The sequence below is a fragment of the Tamandua tetradactyla genome, chromosome 25 (genome assembly GCF_023851605.1).
Source record: "Tamandua tetradactyla isolate mTamTet1 chromosome 25, mTamTet1.pri, whole genome shotgun sequence".
In the NCBI taxonomy this organism is placed as follows: Eukaryota; Metazoa; Chordata; class Mammalia; order Pilosa; family Myrmecophagidae; genus Tamandua; species Tamandua tetradactyla.
In genome coordinates this window covers 25,088,379-25,101,872 of record NC_135351.1, presented here as the reverse complement: position 1 = coordinate 25,101,872, position 13,494 = coordinate 25,088,379, and the positions used below count along the sequence as shown (strand labels likewise).

The following is a 13,494-nucleotide window of genomic DNA, read 5'->3' as shown; positions in this document are numbered from 1 at the left end:
AAATTATTTTTGCAACTACAGGCAAAGTGCAAAATAGGGCATCCTTAATCTTATTTTTAAAAAATGAGCAAACAGGCATAGAAGTTAAGTAACAACATTGTCACAAAGAACTAGTTTCAAAATTTCAGTTCTCTGACTTCCTAGACAGCTTCTTTTTGAATCAAACCAAGGTTATTTCATAGCATTTTTTTTATTGTGGTAACAGATCTATAATGTAAAATTTCCCATTTTCACTATTTTTGAGTGTACAATTCTGAAGCATTAATTGAACTTACAACATTGTGTTTCCATCACCACCACCTATTCACAAAATGTTTTAACTCCCCCTAACAAAAACTCTGTACCCATTAAGCAATAACTCCCTCTTGTAGCATTTTAACAATGAACATTAATGTCTTGGTTAGGTTCATGTGTCAACTTGGCCAAGTGGTGGTACCTGTTTGTCTGGTTGGGCAAGTGCTGGCCTGTCTGTCCCGATGAGGACATTTCATAGAATTAAATCATGATCATGTCAGCTACATCCACAGCTGATTCCATTTGTAATCAGACAAACAGGAGTGTCTTCTGCAATGAGTGATGCTTAAACTGATCACTAGAAGCCTTTTAAGGAGGATTCAGAAGAGACAGGCCCTTCCTGCTTCAGCTGGCGAGCCTCTCCTGTGGACTTCGTCCAGACCCTCCATCAGAATCGTTGGCTTCACAGCCTGCCCTGTGGATTTTGGACTCTGTGTTCCTGTGGTCACGTGAGACACTTTAATAAATTTTATATTTGTGAGTGTTCCCTGTTGATTCTGTTTCTCTAGAGAACCCTAACTAATACAATTAATGTAGAGGCTCCCAAAGTCATAACACTCACACACAACCCAGAGAACATAGTCATAAAAGATTTCCACTATTTAGTTGCTTTCATTCAACCTATTTCAAAAATAAGATGAGGAAGTTTTAGCACTAAATAAAAAAAAAAAATACACATCTGCATGCATATTTACTTTCTCTCAGTTTCTCCCAAAAACAAACTGTTTATTTTTGAAATGACATTTGAAATTAAGAAACTTTTGCATTGCTACTGAAAAGAAATACATGAGGGGAAAGGAAAGGAAGAGGAGAAGAAGGGGAATAGGAGTTGGGAAGTTGGGAACTGTGTGCCCTCCACACAATTCCACAGGATTAGAATAAGCATCATCCAGTCCAACTTTGTTCTTAAAATATGATTTCATAAACTTCCTGAGTATTTCATGAACTCCTAATTAACAGAGGGAGAAAGGATACTTACATGGATGGGTTCAAGAAAAGAGGGAATGTTTCTTAAGTGGACTTGTAATGAAAGAACAAGTAATTGAAAATAACCATATATTCAAGCTTCAGGATTTACTGCATGTTTGCCCTTCTAACGTTTCTGAGGGTTACAAAAACTTCTTTCAAGGGAAAACAGCAAAACCCAAATGAATACTGAGTTCTTCCTCTGGGGAAAAAGTTTATTGTAAACAAAATTATAAGGGAGGGAAGAGCAAAAGGGAGTGGAGAAAACTGTAATGATGCCTTCTCATTAAAGTGTGAAGTGACCTTCAGAATGGCTTCACTGTCCATCCAGGGATGCCCTGAAGAAGGGTCCTCTCTGCCAGGTAAGCCAAATTGCTCAAATGAAAAGCAAAGCCTGGGAACCATCCCCCAGAGAAGTCAGCTTCACTTCCATTTCCTACCAGCAAACAGACGGGAAACATTCTCAGCTTGACAAACAGGCAAGCAGAAGCCAAGGCTAAAAGTAGACTGCATTTCTGAAATTCGAACATTGAAAGAACGGAAACCAGATGGGGATTGCTTTAGTATTCAACTGAAGCCTTCAGGTGCCCTTAGATTAAAAGGAATATTGTCAGCCACATTCCCAGATTCTTTTTTCCCCCTTTCCCATCCTCCCTTTTCTTTTTAAACTTTACAAGCTCTGCGATTTAGCAGTGGAAATTCCCTAAATATAAGTTAAGCATTAGGTCCACCCAATATTCCTCCTGGCACTCAACCAGGAGTTTGGCATTGAACGCTCTCATATGACTCTTGGGAGGGTAAGTTAACGTGTGTGCGTGACTTTATTTTTCTCTCTTTAGAATCATCCTTCATAGCGTAAAGATATCCATTAAAAATTATACATCTAGGGCCAAACGAATGCAATTTCCCTAAAGAAATGGAACAGTAATCAGCTTACGCAGGTCACACTTCTAGGAAGTAGGGCGCAATTTGGGGGTAATGGTAATTATCATGTACAGCGGTTCCCCACTGCACAGCCTCCAAGTCTAGGCTTCTACTCCCTCAGCTCTAAAGCAATGGCCATGCTGTATTTATTGATCAGGCAGGACAGGCTGCAGACTCTGCAGCAACAAACCTCTCACTTACAGTAATAAAAGCTTGTTTCTTACTCCAACTACATGTCCAGCATGGACTGGAAGGTCTTTCTTTTTATCATAGTCCCTCAGAGACGAGTCTGAAGGAGATTCCATCTCAAAAGACATTTCCACCAAGGTAGGAAGATGGGGATGGAACAAATTGTACACTGACTCTTAAAAGCTCCATCTGGGATGTGACACATGCAACTCCTGCTCACATTTTCACGCGGTCACATCTAAGCCCAGAGGGGCAGGAAAGTGCAGCAGTGCCAAGTCTCCAGAAGGAGGAGAATCGATATATTTGTAAACATCTTTGATAACTACAGGGGTCTTACGAGAGCTTTAATGCACAAAGGCGCCTCCTAGACTCCATGAAGTGGGCTTAAGGGAGCCTGGGCAACGTGTATCTGAAATCTCCCCCTACTTTGGACCCCAAAGATAAGCTGCAGGGTAAGCAGAACATTTCTTTCTGTGGTTGAAACAAATTTACCAGAATAAATGAATGAACAATGTCATCTATGTTCTTTAAGTGGCCTCTGTGGTTCTTAGAGGACAGGGAAAATATGTTGTTTCTAGTAAGTTTGTTCAGAAAGAAATTCATAAACATATATGGAAAGAATTTCCTGGCTAGTCACTTTAAAGGGACCAAGAGAACATTTAATCACTCACCTACACTTAACACAAATGTAAATTTCCTCTTCACTAAACACACAGGACAGGGTTTTCCATTTTAATATGAGTAAGGCCCTCTTTTTTTTTTTTTAGTATGTACGGAACAGCAAAAGAATGCATAAATCTTGCTTTCCCAAGAAACAGTCCAAAAAAATATGTTATCTAAGAGAGAAGCTGAAGGTCAAATGGGAGAAGATACATCGAAGAGGAACCTTATTTTCCCTAATTGAGAAGTTCTTTTCTGGCATTCCTCCTCTGGTATATTAGCCTTGCCCTACACCCTGAACTCTCAAATGGGCAGGAACGACAGAAATTTATTGGAAAGAGACTTGGAGGGGCTTTTAGTAATGTTAGAATACTGGCTACTATTTATTAGATACATGGAGAGACTTAAATTAAAAAAAAAAAGAAGAAGAAGAAGAGTCATACCAACAATATCTGTCCAAGGGACCAGCTGTTCTTATTTATTCCAACAGACTTGGCTATACAGATTTCCAGCTCTGTTACCCAGGCTCAGGGAACTACTCTGGTGACAACTGCATCAGCTTTGAAGCATTTCAGGTTGTGGAAAATGGCCCTCGTTTTATAGGGAAGGGTTGAAGATAGTTTATTCTAATAAGAACTCTAAATTCTGCCTGAAAGCTATCAAACCTGACCAAGAAAAAAAAATAACTCACCATAATGCAGGCTCAGCTCCTAATGACTTTACTTCTCCCTCTCCTGCCCAGCACCTGCTCCCCCCTTCCTAACCTCCACCCTGTTATGCCTGACTGTGTCCCATGAAAAAGAACCAGACACCCACAGTCACAGCTTAGCACAGTCTTTCACTGGTGAAGCCTGAGTGAATTCATATCCCTCCATTGGAGAATTGGGTACATTCATCTCATTTGTGAGGTTTATGGGCACTTTCATTTTTTTACTTTTTTGACCAACATCAGTAAATGACTGAGACCTGTATAGCTCTGAGCAAGCAGCACTAAAGAGCACTGGCCGGTGTGTACTGAAAGAGACTAGTACAAAAGCAGCAATTATAATAAGTATTGATATTTAATGAGCATTTTCTATGCCCCAAGTTCTGTGATAAGAGTGTTTTAGGTTCACTGAAACCTAAAACAACCCTAAGAGCTACACCTAGAGACGTGCTTCCAAAGAGTACAGTATTTAAAGGAGAAAAAAAGTAACTTTACAGAGGGGAAACCTGGTAAACCTGAGCTCAGCCAGGTGATCAAAACACTAGCAGTGATCAATTATATGGACAGCCTGTAGCTTTGATATGGTGTGTTGAGAAACGCATGCCACCTCTGTGGTCCCCCTTCCTCAATCCAGCACCCCAGACTAATCATGAGAAAAGCATTAGACAAATCCTGAGTGAGAGACATTCTAGAAAATACTTACTTAGTACTCCTCAAAACTGTCAAGGTCATCAAAACCACGGACAATCTGAAAAATTGTTTCAGCCAAGAGGAGCCCAAGGAGACATGATGAGTAAATGCCATGTGGTATGTTGGACAGGATTCTGGAAGAGAAAAAAGGACATTTGGTAAAAACAACTGAAGTCCAATTAAACTTTTGGAGTTAAATTAAAAATAGAGTACCAATGTTGGTTCCTTAGTTTTGACAAATGTACCACAGTAATATGGTATATTAGCAATAAAGAAACCTATCTGCCCTATCTATGTAGCTTTTCTGTAAATTTAAAACTTTTCTAAAATAAATAGTTTATTAAAAAACCTTTTGAGGCTGATGCTCTTATCTCCATTTTATAGGATAAAAAAACATAGGTTAAATAATTTTCCAAAGTAATACACTAAATAGCAAAGGAACTTGGTTAGGTATGTCTACTTCATGCTTCAGCCACCAGTGGAATAGGACTGTGGGAGAAAAATTTGCATAAACATTAAGACCATTCAATGTCTGATATATGTTGAGAAACTTAAACTAAAATACGTAAACTTAAAAGAAACTTACATTACTCAGAATGGACTTCTATTTTTGCACACAATTTTAAATAAAGGGGGCCATAACATTACTTTCTAAATATTTCATTTTAAATTTCATCACAAATTTCAATTATTCAATGCTATCAGTGAATATCATATTTAAACAAAATCAGCTTAAAGTTTTGCCAAAACATTGATACTTCAACATTCCCTAAGAGAAGAAAGCATTAGTAAGTAGACATTCCACCCTGTAATGACCTATCTTCCAGCCATTCTCATTTGTTACCACCCATGTTTTATCTCGTATGTACCAAATGGATATTTCAGTTACACTGAGCTCAGCTGGCAGCTATAACAGGATGAGCGGGATACAAGTTAGAAAGCCCTTCAAAAGGAAATGACTACAGGGTGGGCAATGGTGGCATGGTGGCAGAATTCTCGCCTGCCATGCCGGGGACCCAGGTTCGATTCTCGGTGCCTGCCCATGTAAAAAAAAAATAAACGAAATGACTACATCAATATAAGGAAAAGCTAACATACACTTGGGGTTTCTTCAGATCCTGAGAGATATAAGATCAGCTATGGCTGCTCCAAAACCTGAAGAAAACTAAATTCCCTCTGAAATATAAATTCTAACAGTGTTATCTACTAATCCACTGTTTCCCACAGTGTGAAGCCAACCGCCCTGGGAAAACTCCAATATCCTTCCAGGAAGGCTCAAGCAGTCCAAGACATATTCTTTTTTTTTTTTCCTGGGACTTGCCAAAAGCAGACAGTAGGATTCAATAAATATTTCTAAATACTATACTTAATATATTGTTCCATGTGAGAATATAAAGAGGAAGTGATCCAGCAAGTAAAAAAACAGACTGCCTTCTGTGGTGATTAGATTAGCTTGCCTAAAGACACATTTTTCTCATCTTGTTCTATTTATAAGTCTTTTATTTTTTAAGGCAAGTGATTTCTTGAAGTATTGATTTTACCACTTTGGATTTGTCTCAGGAACAACTAAGACTTTTTTTTCCCTTTCATACTTTAAACTACCCTAAGGTAATTAGTTAATGGCCCCATATCTATTTTAACAGGAGGGAAGCATGGAAAGAGAAAGGGGGAAGTATGACAAATTTCCCCACAGTATCACAGCAAAACAGCAGTATAGCAACAGATGGGGCTAACTCTCCCAATTCACTGGACAATGGAAATATAATCAAATCCAAATCTTAAGTCCTTCCCTTCACCAATAGGAAAGAAACGAATCAAGTTTAAGAAGTCCTAATCATCCCCTAGACACACACACACCAGAAGCAACTTGGCAGATGGGCATGATTCCAAAATAAACCTTCCTCTCAAGATTTCTTGCTATTTTTATAACTGAACACATGAAAAACCTCTTCATTTTGGAGTCCAGGGTGGTTCAGGTCAGAATATTCTTAAAAATTTCTAATCTCATACAAGTGTTGAGAGGGTCTGTGAGGTTCTACCTCTCGGATCATTGTGGTGGGGCAGGAGAAGACTGCCCTTTGGGTTCAGGGCATTGGTACCCTTCAGTCAGCCCCAATCCTGAGGCTTGTGTAGCCCAACATCCCATATCTAAACCTCCTATTTCTATTTTCTAGGGTCTCAGCATTCCAGATGGGTGGGACACTGAATTCATCATGCCAAGCTCCCACCCCTCAAACCCTGTCCTGACTCCCCCATGGACACCTGTCGAACACTCACCAAGATTGGTTTCAAAGCCAAACCCTCACAAAACAAGGAGGGGTCAGATTTTTCAAAGCACTGGCCTTTCAGTGTCCTTTAAAGTTTTCATTAATGATTTTCCTATCTGCTACTGGCTTTCCAGAAGATTGAAACTGTCTTAATTATCTACAAGCCAGGAGAATTTTAACTATCTAGAGCAGATAAAACATAAATGTAGTAAGAGGAACCAAAATGCCAATGTAAAGTCTTCATTTTTACATGACCATTTTAGAGTACTTTCATGTTAGTATTATGAACTGTTAGTGGTGCCACAATTACACCAAATGTCGAGTAGAATTGATTTAAATAATTGCCATATGAAAAGCACATAACTACATGACAGAGCCTTGTATAATACCTGTTACATACTAGGCACTCAAATATTTGTTGAATTAATTACTCAGTGTATACTCTTTGACTTCTTGGAAGAAAAGCTCTTTCCCTTCCAGGCTTTCACAAATATTTCCAGTTAACTTTTAGGAGCGTACTCTAAAAATGCTATTTCTATGTTTGCCCTTTACTGCTTTAAATACCCAGGTAATGCATATGAATTTTAAAAAATTATTAAGAACTGATAAACACACAAAAAAATCAATTACCTTAAAATCATCTGCAGATAACTTTTAAGTTTATGTATAATCTCCCAATTTTCACCAATGTTTGCACACACAAGTATACATGCAACACAGGTCCTTGTTTTCAAAAATAGAATCAGACACAAATCTACACTATTGTTTTAATGCCTCAGCTGGCATTTTATTGTATAATTCTATTACAGCTTATTTGAAAAATATAATATTGTTTAGACATTCAATATAAAATAACCAGGAATAAATAAGCTTGTGATGAGCATTTTTGTAGCTAAATCCTTTTTAAACAGGTTAATTCATAACCCTGGAGAAATAAGCCTAGAATATGAACTGCTAGAACAATGAATAAGCACATTTTATGACTCCGATTTTATATTGGCAAAATAATCCCCAGATATACAAAATTTCGTTCCTCCAAATACTATACTGTTTTCCCATATTCATATTGATACTAGGTTTTACAATTATTCTTCAATGTAGCCAATTCAATAGTTAAAAACTGCATCTTGTTTTATTTTGCATTGCTTAAAGAAAGGGTAATCTTTTCATATATGCACACAGAAATAATTTGCATAATATTTCAAAGCACCATCTCAAGGAATACACTCATAACCAATAACATGTATCAGTAGCTTTTGGGAGTTAATATTTTCACAAAGGCATAGTATCTCTTAAGTCCTAGTGTTAACTGTTTCCAACTATTTTTTTAAGATAAATCTAAACTTTGTGGAAATTTTCTGAAGTCCAGGATGCTTCAACCTAGAATGAGGTATGTGGCTTTTCTACTAGCACCTTCACATTGTAGTTGGACATTCAAATTCTCCCTTGCCTACTTGAGTTTTTGTTTAAATTAGTATGTGTGTGTGTTTATATATACATACAACACACACATTAATTTAATATATATACTAATTAGTGTGTATATATATATATACACATATACACTAATTTAAAATATACACACACACACTCCTGTATAAATCTATGTATACATATACATATGCATACACATATTCATACAAATAATCTCCCCTTAGTCTCAGGAAATCAGTGACTGCTAGTGTCTTCCTGTTTACTATTTCAAAGCAGTAATACAAGGGTTGTTCTCAAAGCACCCCAGGAAGAAAATAAAACATCATTTCTTTCAAATTCTTCTCCTCACAGTTCAACCAGCGAATGAGTAAAGGGAAAATACGACTGACTTAGGACTACCTGACCCCACAGCCCCACTGAGATGCTGTGAGCCACTGCTCTCTCCCGCAAGCCACTCAGGCTCGTGTTGGCTCCCCAGCCGCGGGCCCAGGCCCACACAGCCATCGTAACCGACATCTGGGGCAGGACACCAAGGGGCTTCTCCATCACACGGGCCGGGTGGAGGATGCTCGCTCACGCACCTGCTTCAACGGTGCGCGCTCAGCCTGCGGGTTTCCCTTGATTGATGTTGGTGTAACTGCTTCGTGCTCTCTATGGGTGAAGGGAAGTGGGCTCTACTCAAAGCAGTTTGTGGTGCTTTGCACTTCCACTTGATACAATACAAGGATTAGCAAGTTACAGAGATGGGCACATGTTTCTGCAGGCATTCCCTGCCCACACCGACCCGACAGGCACAGGACCTTAAAATAAAACAGCAAAAAAATAAAAGAGGCTTTGCAAACCAGGAACAAGCAAGCAAAGGAAGCATCTGTCCCTTTCACCCCAAACAAACCCCTAGTGAGTCTCACACATGCACATAACACACACACACACACGGACACAACACCAAAGACCACTGATTTCACTACCTCTAAGCCTTCTTAGAAACTGCTAATTTCAAGTAAATTCATTTTCTACTTGAACTACTACAGTAACCATAGACTCCTTCTGACCCAGAGGAGAAGAAAGGCTATTTGAGTTCATTTCACAACTGTCAACAAGGTACAATCTAGTCTGACTAAGGAGCAGGTTGCTATAAATCACATCCAAATATACAATGTTTCCTCTTTTCACAAACATTTCTTATTTTTGAAACACATTTTAAGTTAGCCAAGGAAAGGACCTTAGTTTGGATCTCTGGAAGGCCAGAACCAAAGCCAGTCTACCAGGCAGAGGCCAAGATGAATGACATGGCTGGAAAAGGACTCACCCCACACTCTGCTTTCAGTGTTCTCATTTGCTGTGAAGATTGGGGACTATAATTACAATTTTAGAAAATAAAGCAGGAAAATCTGACAACAAGAAAAATCAAAGCAGAAAATGTCTGTATATCCCGGCAAAGTACACGTGAGAAATTCACAAATTGCATTCCAAGATATTTGTGGCTTTTTAAAAAGCACACCATATACTCACTCTACAGGAGACCTAGGGAAATTCTAGCAAAAATGTTAAACTTGTATTAGATTGAACTATTTGAAAGCACCATTTTTATACAACTGGAATGCTAACAATCTCATATGGCTGAACCTAAATATTTCCTTAGATTCAGACATGCCACAAAACTTATGATTTAGAAAAAATCTTTAAAGGGTAGAGAATTTTCTTAATTTCCCCCTTTTTGGCAATACCCTTTCTTCTTTTGTTATTCACTTTCTTCAAATTTTTATATTGTGATGTTCATTTCATGTGCAATCTTGACCAAGTCAAGGTGCCCAGTTGCTTGGTCAAGCACTGGCCTGCATGTTACTGTTAAGGTAATCACTTTTGCATCTATAATTAGTTGACTGCATCTACAATCAAGGCAGGAGACTGCCTCAGCAATGCGGAGAGTCTCCTTATCCAATGTGGAGATCTTAAAAGCCAGAGCTGAGGATTTCAGAGGTCAGAAAAATTTCTACCTCAGTTTCAGTATTACCTCTTGTCGGAATTTCCAGCCAGCCAGCTTCTCTCTGGAAATTCAGACTAAAGAAGACTCTAGCATCACCTCCGCTGGAATTCCCAGCTGGGACCCTGCCCTAGGGAGTTCGGACTTGACAGACCCCACAATTACATGAGCTGACAAATATACACAACTCCTTAAAAATGGGCAAACGTGACTGCTTAAAGCTTATGTTGTCTGCTCCACCCACTACCTCTCATTGATTAATCCACAAGGAAGCTACACTATAGTCCAAAAGCTCTAGTAGCGCTTTTATTACATTTATGTTAAGATGATTAATACATCTCAAATCAAAACTCTTTTGAAAACTACAAACCATTTCCATGCATGCACAGACCCACAAGCTTTAACAAAAAAAAAAGAAAAAAGCATCAATCTTCATCACACACCCACTACCTGCAAATGAACAACAAACAACATCACAGCCACTAACAGCCAAGCAAGTCTGAGGCAGTGGCAGTAGTCCCTGAGTTCAGTTAGTCCATGCTATCCCAGATCTACCAACTAGTGAGCATTTCAGAAAGGCAGATTTACAAAAGCAAAAAGCACCTGCAGGAGCCACTATCCCAGTAACCTCTCTTGTCCCTCTTTCCCCTTCAAGTCTGATGATTTGGCAGTTCTGGAACTCTTCCGAGAGAAGTCAAGACTCACCCTGCCAGCCCCAGCTGTTCTAAGCTCAGCCCAATCTGTTCCATACAGTTGGCTATATTATAACAATAATGTGGCTACAGTTCACCTTCATTTGCTGCAAAGATCATTAACTATCCCTCAGAGAGATATAGTATTAAAGAAAGAGAGTGCCCGAGGCATAATAAATGGAAGTCCCTGCGTAACACAGTTCAAAAAAGGTAGGCTGGAGCCAGCAGGGCCACCTGACAGTTTCGATGGCCAAAGGAAAGGGAAGAAAACAAGGGCAGGAGGGATGGAAAATCTGAATGAGAAAAAAGAAAACCAAGAGCGTGTCTGGCAAGCATGTATGCTCATGTGAGCAGATGGGAGGAGAGAACAGAGAGGGAAAAAGAAAATGTGAAATCAAGATAACAGGAAATTTTAACATTAAATCACTGTAGTGGCCTGATTCTACTTTCCTCACAGCCCGAAATTCCACTATGAAAGCAGAAGTAAATTTGGAAGGAGAGTGTGAACAGAGAGAATTAATCATAATCCTATACAGGAGGACACAGTATTCTAGATAATTTTCAGTACTGCAAGAGTTGGTGAATTCAGTAGAACCTGTCCTGAAATCACATACCTGAGCTCCCATTCATGAATAGGCTGAATTATAGAATAGAGTTGGGTGTGTTTCTTCATTCACAAATGGATTCAGTTACCAAAATCTTACATGAGCCTCATTTGAATCTTGTTCTTCAATCACTCTTTCTTTCCCCCTAATAAACATAAGCCAGCACCACGAAAAACACCCAACAATCATAGTGTCCCTTTCATTGAAAGGTCTGCACGTTATATAAATCCCTGGGAGTTCTTCAGTAAGTAATCATAGCATTATAAAGGAATACCTTGTTCTAAATGAGTTGCAATTGTTGAATAAAACAAAATGAAACTCTACCCAACAATGGATATATAATTGGAGGCCAAGTGGAAATACTATTGGCAGAACCGGTGGAATTTAATGTTAATACATTAACCACAGAGTTAATGCATTACAAAGCAAAATAAGAGATCCATCATCCACATTTTATCTTCACTATTTACCTTTTTATCTTGAGTTAAATCTATCCTTAGAACTGTGGCTCCAATTGGGGGCAAATATGCATGTTGCATTTTTTGTTGTCACAATTGTGTAGGGAAGAAAGGCACATGCTACTGGCAAATAGTGGGGAGAAGCCACAGATGCTACTAAAATCCTACATCACAGAAAAAAAAAATCCTACAATGTGCAGGACAGACTCCCATAACAAAGAATGATCAGTGCCCACTGCCAATAGTGTCAAGGTTGAGAAACCCTGTCTTGGAGTTAGTTTCAGGGACTAAATCTCTCTTTAGATATTATATACGGTTTTTAGGAGTAGCAGAGCAAAAGGGGCTTCTAAATGGCATAGTGCTATCATTAAAATACCTTTTTTTTCCATGTAGTAATAACATTTAAAGGGATGGAAGGCAAGAAGCAGAAGTCTAAAGCTAACATCGAATCACAATGGAATCTTGGTAGATCCTGTGTTTTGATGGCACCAAACAGCTTAAGGCATGGAACGGTGATGTAATTACTCAAACGTCCCCTCCTCACCACCAAAAAAAAAAAAAAAAAAACACAGCCTGATTCAATTCACCTAGAAGGATGCTCCAAAATATGGACTTTCCCCCCAATTTGGGGGGGGGGGGGCATGGGCAGGCTCCAAGAATCGAACCTAGGTCTCCAGCATGGCAGGCAAGAATGATGCCACTGAGCCACCATTGCACTGACCCCTGAAGACTTGTTTTTTTTTGTTTTTTTTTTTTTTGCATGGCCCAACCCACCCAAAGACTTTTAACAATGAGATTTATATTTTTATAGATGAAAAACAGTTTCGGATGCCACTCATCGAGGCGCACAGTCATACACATCAAGACCAGAAGACACTCTTAGAAAACTCATACTGGAAACCCAATTAAAAAGAAAATATGTTGTGATTTACCCTTTGCTGAAAGAGAGACCACACCTGCAGACTAATCACCAGCCTTTGATGGTTTCATCTGTCCTTAGCCAAAGAGCACGGTGGAGCCATCCTCACATTTACAGTGCTCGGGAAAAACTAATTTGCTGTGAGGTAATTTTGTGTAAGCTCAGGTCATGTTCAGACTTTGCCAAGTAAACCGAATGCCAAGGACCCTTTCCTGCTGCTTTCACCTTCAGACTGATGGGGCTGCTCACCTGGTTGGCTGGTTCCCTCCCACTGATTCTCAATCATTTCCTTTGGGTTTTAAGGGTGGGGGTGGGCAGCAGGAAGGTCTGACATGCTCGGGGCTTTTTTTTGGCTTTTCTGGATCCTTCTTGACAGTCACACTTGGACTCAACAGCTCCTGGGAAGGAAAAAAAAAGAGAGAGGTGCAGTCTTGAACAGGGATAGAGCAGTGACTTCCCCATCTACAGAAAGCATGTCCTGCCCTGTCAGGATGGGGAAATAGCTTTTGAAGTCTCGCCCAGAGCAGCCACCCACCATCCTTCTTTCCAGCACAGACTTCCTCTCTACATAATGCAGACACAATGAGAAAGGGGCGCATTCGCTGACTACTACTGAATGCCCACCACCCAGGAGGATCTGGGTGAGGGAAAATGGACTGCGGATAGGCAGGACATGTGTCCTCAGAGTTGGAGAAAAAAATAGCCA

At 39.4% G+C, this 13,494-nt stretch overlaps 1 long non-coding RNA gene across 6 annotated transcripts in view; it reads right to left on the bottom strand.

Moving 5' to 3' along the window:
• The window catches only part of LOC143669098 (uncharacterized), a 526,175-nt gene that overhangs the window by 160,056 nt on the left and 352,625 nt on the right, over positions 1-13,494 (bottom strand). For all 6 annotated transcript variants that reach the window (XR_013168699.1, XR_013168702.1, XR_013168701.1 and 3 more), the window contains exons 7-8: positions 13,038-13,186; positions 4,443-4,563 (exon numbers count right to left, since the gene is read on the bottom strand). This is a non-coding gene — a long non-coding RNA (uncharacterized LOC143669098). The remainder of the gene's footprint in view (positions 1-4,442; positions 4,564-13,037; positions 13,187-13,494) is intronic.